Source organism: Perca fluviatilis, chromosome 8 (assembly GCF_010015445.1).
Source record: "Perca fluviatilis chromosome 8, GENO_Pfluv_1.0, whole genome shotgun sequence".
NCBI lineage: Eukaryota > Metazoa > Chordata > Actinopteri > Perciformes > Percidae > Perca > Perca fluviatilis.
The window spans coordinates 4,323,050-4,339,768 of NC_053119.1; the positions used below are offsets into that span (position 1 = coordinate 4,323,050).

Genomic DNA, 16,719 nt, shown 5'->3' on the forward strand with positions numbered 1-16,719 from the left:
CTCGCCGTAACCATGGAGTTGGCTTTGCTGTGAAGTCTAAACTGCTGCAGCACATTCAGGAATCCCCCATCGGCATCAATGAAAGACTGATGACATGGCGCATCCCCCTGGCAAAGGGATGCTTTGCCACTCTCATTAGTGCATACGCTCCAACTCTTGATGCCGAGTACAACATCAAAGAGGATTTCTACAGAGCTCTTGATGCCATCCTACAGAAAACCCCGGTTACGGACAGGCTCATACTCATGGGAGATTTCAATGCCAGAGTGGGTATGGAGCACCTGGTGTGGAGTAAAGTCTTTGGCCAGCATGGTGTGGGGAAAATGAACCCCAACGGGCTCAGACTCCTCTCCCTCTGTGCAGAGCACCAGCTGGTCATCACTAACACCATATTCCAGATGAAGAACAGGTTTAAGACCACCTGGCAGCACCCCCGCTCAAAACATTGGCACCTCCTTGACCTGTGATTGTCCGTCAAAAGGACAGACAAGATGTCCTCACCACCCGTGTTATGCGTGGAGCTGAGTGCTGGACTGACCACCTTATGGTCAGATCCAAACTACTCATGAGTATTCAACCCCGTGGCCCGAGGACCGCTCCGAACAAAAAACTCAACTGTATAGCGCTGAATAGCCTCACCACCAAAGACAACCTGCGACGGCTCCTTGCTGAAAACCTCAAAAAGCTCCCAGAGGAAACAACTGACTGGCCAGCTTTGCACCTGGCTATTCACAGTGCAGCCTCAGAGGCGCTTGGCCAATCAAAGACACGTCACCAGGACTGGTTTGATGGCAACTCAGCTGAGATACAGTTACTCCTAAAAGCCAAGCATGAGGCCCACAAAGCTCTCCTGTCCTGCCCTGGATCTCCCACCCTTAAAACCACCTTTACTTCTGCAAGAACTGAAACCAGCGAGCCCTCCGGACTATGGAGGACACCTGGTGGGTGCAAAACGCAATCCAGACCGGCAGACTGCAGTAACACTCAAGGCTTTTACGATGCCATAAAAGCATTGTAATGCGGCCCCAGAAGCGGGCCATCGCCTGCACCTCCTGATCCAAAACTTTGGGAACATGGGACCCTCCCACAGGACTGGAAGGACGCCAAACATCGTGGTCATTTACAAACAGAAAGGAGACAGAGCAGTTCGCGGCAACAGCCGTGGGATATCTCTCTCTCCGTCGCAGGCAAAGTCCTGGCCAAGATCATGCTTAGCAGACTGGTTGAGCACATCTCGAAGCTGTGCTTCCGGAAACACAGTGTGGCTTCCGGAAGACCAGATCCACGACAGACATGGTTTTTGTCTTGAGGCAGTTGCAGGAGAAGAGCCGAGAACATCACAAAGACCTCTACGTAGCCTTCATCGACCTCAGCAAAGCTTTCGACTCCATCAACCGTGAGCTGCTCTGGAAACTCCTCTCCAAACTTGGGGTACCACCTAAGTTTCTCCACATCCTACAGCAGTTCCATGACGGGATGCAAGCCAGAGTGCGCTCACGGGAGAACTCCAGTCAGAGTTTTTCCGTAAACGTTGGGGTGAAGCAAGGCTGCGTGTTGGCTCCGGTGCTCTTTAACATCCTCCTCTCTGCCATCACCTGCCTCTTCCACACGTGTCATGGGACATGCGCCGCGCGGCGTCCACGTGGAATACCGACTTGACGGAAGTCTTTTCAACATCCGTCGGCTCCAGGCCCACACAAAGACAAAGAGCCACAATCTGTGAGCTTCAGTATGCTGATGACTGTGCCGTCTTAGCTCACAGCCCGGACTCTATGCAGCCACTGTTAACACAATATCTAGTCTGTACCAATCCTTTGCGCGCCTACAGGTAAACACTCAAAAACCGAGGTCATGTGCCATCTCACCCACTACCCCGTCCCACACACCCCCAGGTTTTCACATAAAAAATGGTGTTCCACTAAAACAGTGGACCACTTAACTACCTCGGCTCCACTTTGTCCTCATGGTTGCTACACAGAAGTACACACCCGGATAAATAAAGCCTCATCATCTTTCGTTCGCCCTCACCGGCAGGGTTTTGAAAACCGTAAAAAACCCGAAGATCAGCACCAAGGTGGCTGTTTACAATGCGGGTATGTCTCTCCACTCTGCTTTATGGGGCCGAGTCTTGGACCCCATACCGCCAGCACATTACCAACCTAGAGGCCTTCCATATCCGCTGCCTACAGAAGATCCTCAGCTTGTCCTGGGAAGATCGAATCCCCCATACAGACATTCTCAGCAAGACTGACTCAATTTGTATGGAAGCAGCGGTGGCCAAAAAACATCTGCGCTGGATAGGGCACACCATACGCATGCCTGAACACCGCCTGCCCCGTCAAGTCCTCTACAGTCAACTAATGGGCGCTAAACGCTCCGCCGGAGGGCAAAAGCGGCGTTTTACGGACTACACCAGGAACCTCCTAAAGCGAGCGAACATCCCTCTCACGCAGCTTGAATCTCTGGCACTTGATAGATCAGCCTGGCAGGTTACCTGTGCTAAAGTAGTCTCTCAGATACACCAAATCAGCCAAGACCGCCGAACCGAGAGGCGCATCCAGAGACACCAGCGGGCGGCTGGTACCCCCCTGGCATCTGGTTTCCCCTGCTCCATCTGGTTTCCCCTGCTCCATCTGGTTTCTCCTGCTCCATCTGGTTTCCCCTGCTCCATCTGGTTTCCCCTGCTCCATCTGGTTTCTCCTGCTCCATCTGGTTTCTCCTGCTCCATCTGGTTTCTCCTGCTCCATCTGGTTTCTCCTGCTCCATCTGGTTTCCCCTGCTCCATCTGGTTTCCCCTGCTCCATCTGGTTTCTCCTGCTCCATCTGGTTTCTCCTGCTCCATCTGGTTTCCCCTGCTCCATCTGGTTTCTCCTGCTCCATCTGGTTTCCCCTGCTCCATCTGGTTTCTCCTGCTCCATCTGGTTTCTCCTGCTCCATCTGGTTTCCCCTGCTCCATCTGGTTTCTCCTGCTCCATCTGGTTTCTCCTGCTCCATCTGCGGACGAGTGTGTGGCTCAAGGATCGGACTCTACGCCCACGAGAAGTGGCACCAGCGAACACAATGTCGCTGAACACACCCCCCCCCACCCCCACCCTGGAGCAAGCGTCATCATCGAACACGATGGACAGCTAAGAAGAAGAAGTGTGTGTGTGTCTGTGTCTGTGTGTGTGTGTGTGTGTGTGTGTGTGTGTGTGTCTGTGTGTGTGTGTGTGTGTGTGTGTGTGTGTATTAACGCATAGGCGTAGCTTGTGTGTGTGTGTGTGTGTGTGTGTGTGTGTGTCTGTGTGTGTGTGTGTGTGTGTGTGTGTGTATGTGTGTGTGTGTGTATTAACGTGAACGTAGCTTGTGTGTGTGTGTGTGTGTGTGTCTCTCTGTGTGTGTGTGTGTGTGTATGTGTGTGTGTGTGTGTGAGTGTGTGTGACATTAGCTTGTGTGTGTGTGTATGTGTGTGTGTGTGTGTGTGTGTGTGTGTGTATTAACGTGAACGTAGCTTGTGTGTGTGTGTGTGTGTGTGTGTATTAACGTGAACATAGCTTGTGTGTGTGTGTGTGTACGTGAACGTAGCTTGTGTGTGTGTGTGTGTATTAACGTGAACGTAGCTTGTGTGTGTGTGTGTGTGTGTGTGTATTAACGTGAACGTAGCTTGTGTGTATGTGTGTGTGTGTCTGTTTGTTTACATACTGGGGACTATATTCTCAGAAGGACGAAGCACTGCTACTTGGTGATTAGCGCACCACCTGAAATGCACCGTTGTCATGCTGCTTTCCAGGCAGCCCGTAACTCGTGTTTTCACGACCTTCTGCCCGTGAAAGCGCCCTTGGAACGGCGCTCGTGACATCGTACCAGATGGTTGTAACTCCCCAGTTACAGTTTATGACGTCACACACATACATAAACAACAATGGCGCCCCCTGTTGATGCTGTACAGACGCCGGTGATTAGCGGTGATAAATAGAAATAAATAGACATAAATAGGCAACGTAAAGTAATTCCGCACATTGTAATAAAAGCAATATGCATACGATTGTGTACTACTACAGGTTATGTTTATTAAATGAAGCCCAAAATATATCGCCGACTAGAAATCGCTAGTATCAGCTAGCGCTAGCTAACATCAACGGTAGGTAGCCGCTACTTAATGCTAATGCTAGCTAGAAGGGTTTGTCGTGACTTTGCCTGGAGCGCTACCAAGTGAGTCGTGACTTGAAGTCGTAACTTACGGGCTAAAGATTGTGTCTGGAACGCAGCGTTGCTCTCTGCTCCTCACAACGTGGCTTCTCAGGTGCTGCGAGCAAATCACTCCGCCCAAGTAGCAGAGAGTAGCAGTGCTTCGCCCTTCTGAGAATATAGTTCCCAGTATGTATACGGTTAGAAGATGGCTGTGTGTCATGTGACCTTGTTATTGGTACACGCTGTGACTCTACAAATCACAACATGGAAATAGGAACATGTTGGTGTTATTTTGTCATTTATTGGGAGCAGTAGGCTAGATGGAGACGGTTACCTCCAGGATCTGTGCTAAGCTAGGCTAGATGGAGCCGGTTACCTCCAGGATCTGTGCTAAGCTAGGCTAGATGGAGCCGGTTACCTCCAGGATATGTGCTAAGCTAGGCTAGATGGAGCTGGTTACCTCCAGGATCTGTGCTAAGCTAGACTAGATGGAGCCGGTTACCTCCAGGATATGTGCTAAGCTAGGCTAGATGGAGCTGGTTACCTCCTGGATATGTGCTAAGCTAGGCTAGATGGAGCTGGTTACCTCCAGGATCTGTGCTAAGCTAGGCTAGATGGAGCCGGTTACCTCCAGGATCTGTGCTAAGCTAGGCTAGATGGAGCTGGTTACCTCCTGGATATGTGCTAAGCTAGGCTAGATGGAAACGGTTACCTCCAGGATCTGTGCTAAGCTAGGCTAGATGGAGCCGGTTACCTCCTGGATATGTGCTAAGCTAGGCTAGATGGAAACGGTTACCTCCAGGATCTGTGCTAAGCTAGGCTAGATGGAGCTGGTTACCTCCTGGATATGTGCTAAGCTAGGCTAGATGGAGCCGGTTACCTCCTGGATATGTGCTAAGCTAGGCTAGATGGAGCTGGTTACCTCCTGGATATGTGCTAAGCTAGGCTAGATGGAAACGGTTACCTCCAGGATCTGTGCTAAGCTAGGCTAGATGGAGCCGGTTACCTCCAGGATCTGTGCTAAGCTAGGCTAGATGGAGCCGGTTACTTCCAGGATCTGTGCTAAGCTAGGCTAGATGGAGCCGGTTACCTCCAGGATCTGTGCTAAGCTAGGCTAGATGGAGCCGGTTACCTCCAGGATCTGTGCTAAGCTAGGCTAGATGGAGCCGGTTACCTCCAGGATCTGTGCTAAGCTAGGCTAGATGGAGCCGGTTACCTCCAGGATCTGTGCTAAGCTAGGCTAGGTGGAGCCGGTTACCTCCAGGATCTGTGCTAAGCTAGGCTAGATGGAAACGCTTACCTCCAGGATCTGTGCTAAGCTAGGCTAGGTGGAGCCGGTTACCTCCAGGATCTGTGCTAAGCTAGGCTCACAGTCACTTTTTTCTCAGCTAAATTTAACTGTACAGAAAGCTTAACTTAACTGCCAGGTGAGTGGCTGCCGGTCGCCTAATTTCGTAGGATATCGTACGAAATCTATCGGTGAGAATGCGTTGAATAAGCAGCAGGAGATGCTGATGAGAATCATCCCAGTTTTAGTACCCAGTCTAACTGTTTTGGTTGAACTCATATTTTGATAATGCTGCAGATATCATTCACTACATAAGAACTCATGTTCAGGGTTACTGAGGAGAGATTTTGGAGAAATCAGTTCATCTTACACACAGCTTATTAATACAAAGGCTACATATAGGACCACGTTAAGTAACATTTATTACTAACGTGGGAACTGTATTAAACATTTTTGAACCAGAATACTTCCCCAGCTCCTCAGGTCCCAAAGAAACGTTCACGTGCATAAGATATCGTACGATATCGTATGAAACTTAAAGGATGAATAGCAAATACAAGCACACTTCTAAACATCTGAACTGTCCCTTTAAGTAAGACTTTAAATGCAGGACTTCTACTAATAACAGAGTGTATTTACACTGTAGTATTACTTCTTTTACTGAAGTAAAGGAGGAGGTGTGTGTGTGTGTGTGTGTGTGTGTGTGCATGCGTGTGTGTCTGTGTGTTGTTGTGTGTGTGTGTGTGTGTGCGTGCATGCGTGGGTGTGTCTGTGTGTTTGTGTGTGTGTGTGTGTGAATGCGTGTGTGTGTGTGTCTCTGTGTGTGTGTGTGTGTGTGTCTCTGTGTGTGTGTGTGTATTAACGTGAACGTAGCTTGTGTGTGTGTGTGTGTGTATTAACGTGAACGTAGCTTGTATGTGTGTGTGTGTGTGTGTATTAACGTGAACGTAGCTTGTGTGTGTGTGTGTGTGTATTAACGTGAACGTAGCTTGTATGTGTGTGTATAACGTGAACGTGAAGTTGTGTGTGTATTGTGTGTGTGTCTGTTTGTCTGTGTGTGTGTGTGTATAGCGTTGTTCTTGTGTGTGTGTGTGTGGTGTGTGTCTCTGTGGGTGTGTTTGTTGTTTGTGTGTGTGTGTGTCGTGCGGTGTGTGTGTCTGTGTGTGTCTCTGTGTGTGTGGTGTCTCTGTGTATTTGTGTGTCTGTTTGACTGTGTGTGTGTGTGTGTGTGTGTGTGCATGCGTGTGTGTGTGTCTCTGTGTGTGTGTGTGTGTGTGTGTGTGGTGTGTGTGTATTTGTCTTTGCGTGTGTGTGTGTGTGTGTGTGTCTGTGTGTGTGTGTGTCTGTGTGTGTATTTGTCTTTGCGTGTGTGTGCATTTGTCTTTGTGTGTGTGTGTGTGTGTGTGTGTGTCTGTGTGTATGTGTGTGTGCGTGACAGTAAGTTTTCATAAGCTTTCGTACGATGTCATAAGAAACTTAAACGATAAATAGCAAATAGAAGCACACTTCAAAACATCTGAACTGTCCCTTTAACTAAGTCCCTTTAAATGCAGGACTTCTACTAATAACAGAGTGTATTTACACTGTAGTATTACTTCTTTTACTGAAGTAAAGGACCGTAGTACTTCTTCCAGCGCTGTGTGGACTGTGTTTTCCTGATTCTGATTACGGTGAAAGCCGTGTGGACGGAGACGGAGGGAGGAGACGCTTCCTCCTTCTGATCAAACACTGTGTTGTGTTTTAGGGGAAAGTCTCTCTGTTGGACGTCACCTCCTTCCTCCTTCCTCCTTCCCTCCTTCCCTCGTTCTCCAACAGGACTCCCTTTTTCTTTTTATATTCGGAGCCGCAAGAAATCACAAAGCCTCAGCCGGCGAGCAGGGATGTGGACATCTCGGTAAAAAAGTCATCGTTAGTGAGTACAACTGTTTCCAAATTCGTTTTGTGGGCGTTGTGCATTTATTGGTCAAGATACTCGATGTAGAGGCTGATTATTGGCTGATAACAGACTCTAGAATAGAAAAGCACGTCATGTATCTGTAACGTTTGAGTGGTTTTTGGGTAGTTTGGACCATCCTTTCAAAGACCTGTAGAGTTATTGAACATCATTTGTTGCTGTTCTGCAGATATTCACAGAATATTTAAAGACTTTAACCCTCCTTTCAAATCTGAGCCATTTTCAACAAGTTTCTACATCACAAATTTGGGTTTTCTTTCAACAAAATTGTCAAAGAAAATACCGTGGATGGCTCAATACGCAACGCTCTTCACAAGTGAGTACGCTCTTCGTTGAATTTGGGTGTTTTATTCTATTTTATAGGATTTGAAAAATACAACGTTTCGGTCTTAGACCTTCATCATTAGGTCCGGCTCTTGAATGACATCATTCAAGAGCCGGACCTGATTGGTCCTGGTCAGTCAACCACACTATTTAAGGCTACGGTTGAGGTGAATGTGTGAATTTACCTGATGAAGGTCTGAGACCGAAACGTTGTATTTTTGTAAATAAATTATTGCTGGAGTAATGGTGAGTGTGCGGGACTTTCTCTAAGCTTCTGATCGGCTACTTTTGATCATATCCTACGCACCTGCCCGACAAAAGAGGTGTGCAACAAAAGCTAAAAAAGATAAAAGAACATTTAAAAAAAAGTGACAAAAATGTCAGAAAAAGCTTCAAAAATTGGAGGAAAAAAAATCCACGAAAACATCGAGAAAAATCGTCAAAAACGAAAAAAAGAAACGTTAAAAACAAAAAGGTTTTAATTCAAACAAAGGGAAGACAACGCAAGGGTTAATAACCATCTACGTGACACAGACTCCGAAGACTTAAAGGAGCAAGACAGATTTTGTGATGTTTCGGCCTCTTTTTCTGTCCTTTTGTGTCTCTTCGTAGCCGTTTTACAGAGTCAGAGGTGGAAAGTAACAAATTACAATTAACTTACGTTACTGCACTTCTTTTGCATCCTTTTAATTTGTAAGGTAGATTGGAAAATCTGTAATTTTACTCTTACTTCAGGATGTTTAGTTTGAAGTTTTGTACTTTGGTACATTTAAAATCCATCTCAAGGTACAAGAGGAACAAGGAAATAAAAAAAGGTTGCTTTGTTAAAGTATATGTCAACAATGGCAAACATAAAGCTGGAGATATCTTTTTGTTTTCAAAGTTTTTTGTTACTTTTTTTTCAACATTTTCTTTACTTTTTCTGATGTTTTTGCTGCTTCCCCCAGACACAAATAGAATATTATTAGTAAAATAGTAAAATAAAACACCTAAATGTGTATTTTTGGATGTTTTTCCTCCACTAGACTGAAAGAAGACATGCCATGGAAGCAAAATAGCCTAAAAACTCAACATTAAAACACGATGTGTTGTCTCCTGCTAGGGTTAGTGTCAGGAGCTATAGGTAGACTTTGTAGGTAGTAGAAGTATTACTGCAGTAGAGGTACTTCTTCAGGCTGTGTTGAGACTTTGTAGGTAGTAGAAGTATTACTGCAGTAGAGGTACTTCTTCAGGCTGTGTTGAGACTTTGTAGGTAGTAGAAGTATTACTGCAGTAGAGGTACTTCTTCAGGCTGTGTTGAGACTTTGTAGGTAGTAGAAGTATTACTGCAGTAGAGGTACTTCTTCAGGCTGTGTTGAGACTTTGTTTTAGGGTTAATGTTAGCGTCAGGAGCTATAGGTAGCAGAAGCAGGGCCGTAGCCATCATTTCAGAATTGAGATGGACATATTGTTCAGGAGGATGATTTTTATTGAAAGATCCTCTCCCATTTGTCTCTCCAAATTGCGGATTCCAAGTAGCCTTCATTTCATTTATGACTGGTGGAAACACCGACATTTTCCATAAAATAGTTTGACTGTTTTACTGCCGCACCAATGGGAGACCTGCTAACATTTCACCTGGCCAAGTACAATGAACCAAGTACTGTATGTGTAGTAAGTTCCTCAATATGCAAAAAGATAAGACTTTTTTCCCACATTTGAATATATTATCATATATATCCATAACATGATGTTTAGGGCTGTGTATTGGCAAGAATCTGGCGATACGATACGTATCACGATACATGGGTCACGATTCAATATATCCCAATATATTTTGATACTGTGCGTAAGTGTAATTTTAGAAAACTAATATTTAAAAAAAAAGACACAATGTTCATAAAAGTCAAAGAAGTTTACTTTAGGTAAACAATTCAGTACACAGAAAATCAAACTGCCAGTTTGGGATTGTGGTTCCCAGGTTCTTAGTGAGCTAATGTTGATATGCTAAAGTAGGCCAAAGTTCAGCCATAGCTACGTTGTTAGCTACTAGCAAAAAGTCAGGCACTGTTAGGCCCTGCTAGTCACTGCTAGGCACTGTTAGGCACTGTTAGACACTGCTAGGCACTGTTAGGCACTGTTAGACACTGCTAGGCACTGTTAGGCAATGCTAGGCACTGTTAGGCACTGTTAAACACTGCTAGGCACTGTTAGGCACTGTTAGACACTGCTAGGCACTGCTAGGCACTGTTAGACACTGCTAGGCACTGTTAGGCAATGCTAGGCACTGTTAGGCACTGTTAAACACTGCTAGGCACTGTTAGGCACTGCTAGGCACTGTTAGGCACTGTTAGGCACTGCTAGGCACTGTTAGGCACTGCTAGGCACTGTTAGGCACTGTTAGACACTACTAGGCACTGTTAGGCAATGCTAGGCACTGTTAGGCACTGTTAAACACTGCTAGGCACTGTTAGGCACTGTTAGACACTGCTAGGCACTGCTAGGCACTGTTAGGCACTGCTAGGCACTGTTAGGCACTGTTAGGCACTGCTAGGCACTGTTAGGCACTGCTAGGCACTGTTAGGCACTGTTAGGCAATGCTAGGCACTGTTAGGCACTGTTAAACACTGCTAGGCACTGTTAGGCACTGCTAGGCACTGTTAGGCACTGTTAGGCACTGCTAGGCACTGTTAGGCACTGCTAGGCACTGTTAGGCACTGTTAGACACTACTAGGCACTGTTAGGCACTGTTAAACACTGCTAGGCACTGTTAGGCACTGCTAGGCACTGTTAGGCACTGTTAGACACTACTAGGCACTGTTAGGCACTGTTAGACACTACTAGGCACTGTTAGGCACTGTTAGACACTACTAGGCACTGTTAGGCACTGCTAGGCACTGTTAAACACTGCTAGGCACTGTTAGGCACTGCTAGGCACTGTTAGGCACTGTTAGGCACTGTTAGACACTGCTAGGCACTGTTAGGCACTGTTAGGCACTGTTAGACACTGTTAGACACTGTTAGGCACTGTTAGACACTGCTAGGCCCTGCTAAGCACTGTTAGGCACTGTTAGGCAAGGACCTCAGGTGCGTCTCAGCATAGCCATCTAGCGGTAGGGGATTTAAACACAACATAAACGTGAACCACTGTCTTACATTCATATTTTTGAACATAAGAAAAGATCAATATTGCCTTTTTGAAAATCGATACAGTATTGCAAAATAAAATATTGCGATACTCAAGTGAATCAATTTTCTCCCACACCCCTAATGATGTTGTGATTGTTGACCATCTGAAGGCCAGCTGATAATCAATAAGAACCGAGAAACAACACACACACTTTGGTTTATGTTATACGGTATTTGTTTGATTTAGATCCGACTTAACTTTTTTAAATTTGTCAACCATTTAAAAACCAGTACTTTGTTTTATCACAATTTTCTGTTGATTTTCTCTTGAGTAGAAGTATTACTGCAGTAGAGGTATGTCTTCAGGCTAGCGTTGAGGCTTTGTTGTTGTTATCAGAGCGTGAATCAGACTGAGGGTTAATGTGCGACTGCTGTTTGTTCTTGGTGGAGTCGTGTCGGCAGAGTTTGACGGCTCCGGTGTTTGTTTGATTTCGTACGTCACCGTTGTTAAGGAACCTCCAGGAAGACTCTGGTGGTGCGGTACGGCTGCTGGGACTTTATCTTTCTCTAGGTTTCCTCGAGTCTGTCTTTTTCTTTTCATGGCAGGCGCACCCTTTGCTGTTGACTGTCAGCGTGACTCTGTGACTCAACAACTAGATTTCCTCTGACTGTGTGTACACGGTTAAAAGATTAGGTTTAGGGACCAAAACTACTTAATTAAAGGACAATTCTGGTGCAAAATGAACCTATGGGTTAATAACATATGTGTACCGAGTCGACCGTTCTCTGGGATAGGTTTTCATGCTAATCGAATGTGTCGCTAGCTTTTAACAAGCTACCGCGAAACCGGTGGTTAGCTGCTAACGCTAGCTTTCGGGGCAGAGGGTAAATCTCTATTTCTACACCACTAACAAGGCTCAAAATAGCACCACACTTCCACGGTAGCATCATGAGGGTCCCTACATGTAAACAGAAGCATTGAGAACTTTGTAAGTGTACGGACAGTTTATTAAAATGATAGATTATGAAGACAGTAGCGTTCACGTATAGAGGCAGGCGCCATCTTGGGACTCGTTGTTCGAGTGGTCATGACTGTTTTCCCAAACCAGTCTGTGATTATCCACTCAACATCTTCTGATCTTAACTATTAGTCAAAATAATTTATAATTTCAGCTTTTTTTAACTAAAAGATTAGGTATAATTTCATATAAATGAGGTTTGTTGACCATAAATTCCAAGAATAAGTGTAGAACTTGTGGTAATAACAAGTTGGTGTTAGTGTTGCATGACAAAAAGGTTTTAAAAAAAAAAAGGTCTCAAAAGCATCTGGAAACAAACGGCAAAAACGGCAAAAAACTGTTAATTTTAAATTTTTGGAGATAACACAAGGGTTAAAGGAAAGGTTTGACAAATTATGATAAAATGTTTAAAGGTCTCCTCTAGCTGTAGATAGGTGGGGTCTCCTCTAGCTGTAGATAGGTGGAGTCTCCTCTAGCTGTAGATAGGTGAGGTCTCCTCTAGCTGTAGATAGGTGAGGTCTCCTCTAGCTGTAGATAGGTGGAGTCTCCTCTAGCTGTAGGTAGGTGGGGTCTCCTCTAGCTGTAGGTAGGTGGGGTCTCCTCTAGCTGTAGATAGGTGGGGTCTCCTCTAGCTGTAGATAGGTGGAGTCTCCTCTAGCTGTAGATAGGTGAGGTCTCCTCTAGCTGTAGATAGGTGAGGTCTCCTCTAGCTGTAGATAGGTGGAGTCTCCTCTAGCTGTAGATAGGTGAAGTCTCCTCTAGCTGTAGATAGGTGGGGTCTCCTCTAGCTGTAGATAGGTGAGGTCTCCTCTAGCTGTAGATAGGTGTGGTCTCCTCTAGCTGTAGATAGGTGAGGTCTCCTCTAGCTGTAGATAGGTGTGGTCTCCCCTAGCTGTAGATAGGTGGGGTCTCCTCTAGCTGTAGATGAGGGGGGTCTCCCCTAGCTGTAGATAGGTGGGGTCTCCCTTAGCTGTAGATAGGTGGGGGTCTCCTCTAGCTGTAGATAGGTGGGGTCTCCTCTAGCTGTAGATAGGTGAGGTCTCCTCTAGCTGTAGATAGGTGGGGTCCCTCTAGCGGTAGATAGGTGGAGTCTCCTCTTAGCTGTAGATAGGTGGGGGTCTCCTCTAGCTGTAGATAGGTGAGGTCTCCTCTAGCTGTAGATAGGTGGGGTCTCCCTCTAGCTGTAGATAGGTGAGGTCTCCTCTAGCTGTAGATAGGTGAGGTCTCCTCTAGCTGTAGATAGGTGGGGTCTCCTCTAGCTGTAGATAGGTGGAGTCTCCTCTAGCTGTAGATAGGTGAGGTCTCCTCTAGCTGTAGATAGGTGAGGTCTCCTCTAGCTGTAGATAGGTGGAGTCTCCTCTAGCTGTAGATAGGTGAAGTCTCCTCTAGCTGTAGATAGGTGGGGTTTCCTCTAGCTGTAGATAGGTGAGGTCTCCCTCTAGCTGTAGATAGGTGTGGTCCCCTCTAGCTGTAGATAGGTGAGGTCTCCTCTAGCTGTAGATAGGTGTGGTTTCCCCCTAGCTGTAGATAGGTGGGGTCTCCTCTAGCTGTAGATAGGTGGGTTTCCCCTAGCTGTAGATAGGTGGGGTCTCCCCTAGTTGTAGATAGGTGGGGTCTCCTCTAGCTGTAGATAGGTGGGTTCTCCTCTAGCTGTAGATAGGTGAGGTCTCCTCTAGCTGTAGATAGGTGGGGTTTCCTCTAGCTGTAGATAGGTGGGGCTCCCCTGCGCTGTAGATAGGTGGGGGTCTCCTCTAGCTGTAGATAGGGTGGGGTCTCCCCTAGCTGTAGAGGAGTGGGGTCTCCCCTAGTTGTAGATAGGTGGGGTCTCCTCTAGCTGTAGATAGGTGGGGTTCCTCTAGCTGTAGATAGGTGAGGTCTCCTCTAGCTGTAGATAGGTGGGGTCTCCTCTAGCTGTAGATAGGTGGGGTCTCCTCTAGCTGTAGATAGGTGGGGTCTCCTCTAGCTGTAGATAGGTGGGGTCTCCCTCTAGCTGTAGATAGGTGAGGTCTCCTCTAGCTGTAGATAGGTGAGGTCTCCTCTAGCTGTAGATAGGTGGGGTCCCCTCTAGCTGTAGATAGGTGGAGTCTCCTCTAGCTGTAGATAGGTGAGTCTCCTCTAGCTGTAGATAGGTGAGGTCTCCTCTAGCTGTAGATAGGTGGGGTCTCCCTCTAGCTGTAGATAGGTGAGGTCTCCTCTAGCTGTAGATAGGTGGGGTCTCCCTCTAGCTGTAGATAGGTGAGGTCTCCTCTAGCTGTAGATAGGTGTGGTCTCCCTCTAGCTGTAGATAGGTGAGGCTCCCTCTAGCTGTAGATAGGTGTGGTCTCCCCTAGCTGTAGATAGGTGGGGGTCTCCTCTCGGCTGTAGATAGGTGGGTTCCCCCTAGCTGTAGATAGGTGGGGTCTCCCCCTAGTTGTAGATAGGTGGGGGCTCCTCTAGCTGTAGATAGGTGGGGTCTCCTCTAGCTGTAGATAGGTGAGGTTCTCCTCTAGCTGTAGATAGGTGGGGGTTCCCCTCTAGCTGTAGATAGGTGAGGTCCCCTCTAGCTGTAGATAGGTGGGGTCTCCTCTAGCTGTAGATAGGTGAGGTCTCCTCTAGCTGTAGATAGGTGGGGTCTCCTCTAGCTGTAGATAGGTGTGGTCTCCTCTAGCTGTAGATAGGTGGGGTCCCCTCTAGCTGTAGATAGGTGAGGTCCCCTCTAGCTGTAGATAGGTGGGGTCTCTCTCTAGCTGTAGATAGGTGGAGTCTCCTCTAGCTGTAGATAGGTGAAGTCTCCTCTAGCTGTAGATAGGTGAGGTCTCCTCTAGCTGTAGATAGGTGTGGTCTCCCCTAGCTGTAGATAGGTGAAGTCTCCTCTAGCTGTAGATAGGTGTGGTCTCCTCTAGCTGTAGATAGGTGAGGTCTCCCCTAGCTGTAGATAGGTGAGGTCTCCTCTAGCTGTAGATAGGTGAGGTCTCCTCTAGCTGTAGATAGGTGTGGTCTCCCCTAGCTGTAGATAGGTGAAGTCTCCTCTAGCTGTAGATAGGTGGGGTCTCCTCTAGCTGTAGATAGGTGAAGTCTCCTCTAGCTGTAGATAGGTGTGGTCTCCTCTAGCTGTAGATAGGTGAGGTCTCCCCTAGCTGTAGATAGGTGGGGTCTCCCTAGCTGTAGATAGGTGGGGTCTCCTCTAGCTGTAGATAGGTGTGGTTCCCCCTAGCTGTAGATAGGTGGGGTCTCCTCTAGCTGTAGATAGGTGGGGTCTCTCTAGCTGTAGAGATGGTGGGGTCTCTCCTAGCTGTAGATAGGTGTGGTCTCCCTTAGCTGTAGATAGGTGGGGTCTCCTCTAGCTGTAGATAGGTGGGGTCTCCTCTAGCTGTAGATAGGTGAGGTCTCCTCTAGCTTTAGATAGGTGGGGTCTCCTCTAGCTGTAGATAGGTGTGGTCTCCTCTAGCTGTAGATAGGTGTGGTCTCCTCTAGCTTTAGATAGGTGGGGTCTCCTCTAGCTGTAGATAGGTGAGGTCTCTCCTAGCTGTAGATAGGTGTGGTCTCCTCTAGCTGTAGATAGGTGTGGTCTCCTCTAGCTGTAGATAGGTGAGGTCTCCTCTAGCTGTAGATAGGTGGGGTCTCCTCTAGCTGTAGATAGGTGGGGTCTCCTCTAGCTGTAGATAGGTGTGGTCTCCTCTAGCTGTAGATAGGTGGGGTCTCCTCTAGCTGTAGATAGGTGAGGTCTCCTCTAGCTGTAGATAGGTGAGGTCTCCTCTAGCTGTAGATAGGTGGGCCAACGCATTTTTTGTGCATGCATCGTTTTAGTCCGGTGCAACACCGGCAGCGCCACCGCTAGCGTAGTGAATTGTGAGTAAAAGTCAAGGGGGGTAAGCTTCGCTTCAGAACTCGAACCTCCTATCGCGCCATTTTGATGCTAACAAGCCATCACCTCCCGTTAGCATCCCATTGACTCCCATTCATTTTGACAGCGAATAACTTTACATCTGAAGCGTTTAAAGACTCTATTTGTCCGTTGTTTATTTCTAAAGAAACACGATGATTTATAAAAGGCTCCATTACCTTGTACCTCACGTTATGGCTCCGTAGCAGACGCTTTTATAACAATAGGCTAACGATTGTTGTCATAACCACGAGACTTACTGTCACACAGTAGAGGAATTACCGTATAGTACAGGAGAAGCTCACAGGCAGTTTGGACTTCCATTAGCTGTTTAGGTTTAATTGCTCTTCTCAGCTTTTTATATCACTCCCTACCATTTCGTGCTGTGGCCACAAAATATGCTTCCCATTGAAATACATTACTTTACATTTTCGTGTTGTCCACCACGTAAAAAAACAACAAAAATGTCTCCGTAAACACGTATCAATAGATTCAAATAACGTCACATTTACACGAACTTCCATGAGACCGGGCTGTACTGTCACACAGTAGAGGAATTACCATATAGTACAGGAGAAGCTCACAGGCAGTTTGGACTTCCATTAGCTGTTTAGGTTTAATGACTAATGTTAACTAGCATGTTAGTGATCAGTAATTAGCCTGTGCCTATGTTATCTCCTTACATATACCTACGCTCTCCGTCTCTGGAAGATTGGGAATGATTGAGATTTCTCTCGGCACAGCTACCAGAAGACTTCACACTTTCAGACAGGTTGCTCACGTCACATCTACGTCTTCAAGCTCAGTTGGAGGCTGCTCAGTAAAGCTAAAGATCACCGGAAAAGTGCTTCTAACATCCTTCACTGGTCTCAGTCCAGAGCAACAGGATCTATTGGTCCATTATATACTGTTTATGGTAAATGTGAGCCAACAAAAGACAAAATAACAACCTAATTACTTGCACTGAGACAAAAACTGCGTTGGCCCACCTCTA

At 46.7% G+C, this 16,719-nt stretch overlaps 1 protein-coding gene across 1 annotated transcript in view; it reads left to right on the forward strand.

Moving 5' to 3' along the window:
• Positions 1-16,719, forward strand: part of syt8 (synaptotagmin VIII) — a 41,319-nt gene that overhangs the window by 1,977 nt on the left and 22,623 nt on the right. The window contains exon 2 of the mRNA XM_039809130.1: positions 7,203-7,370. The gene's annotated coding sequence lies outside the window, so the exon portion shown is untranslated. The remainder of the gene's footprint in view (positions 1-7,202; positions 7,371-16,719) is intronic.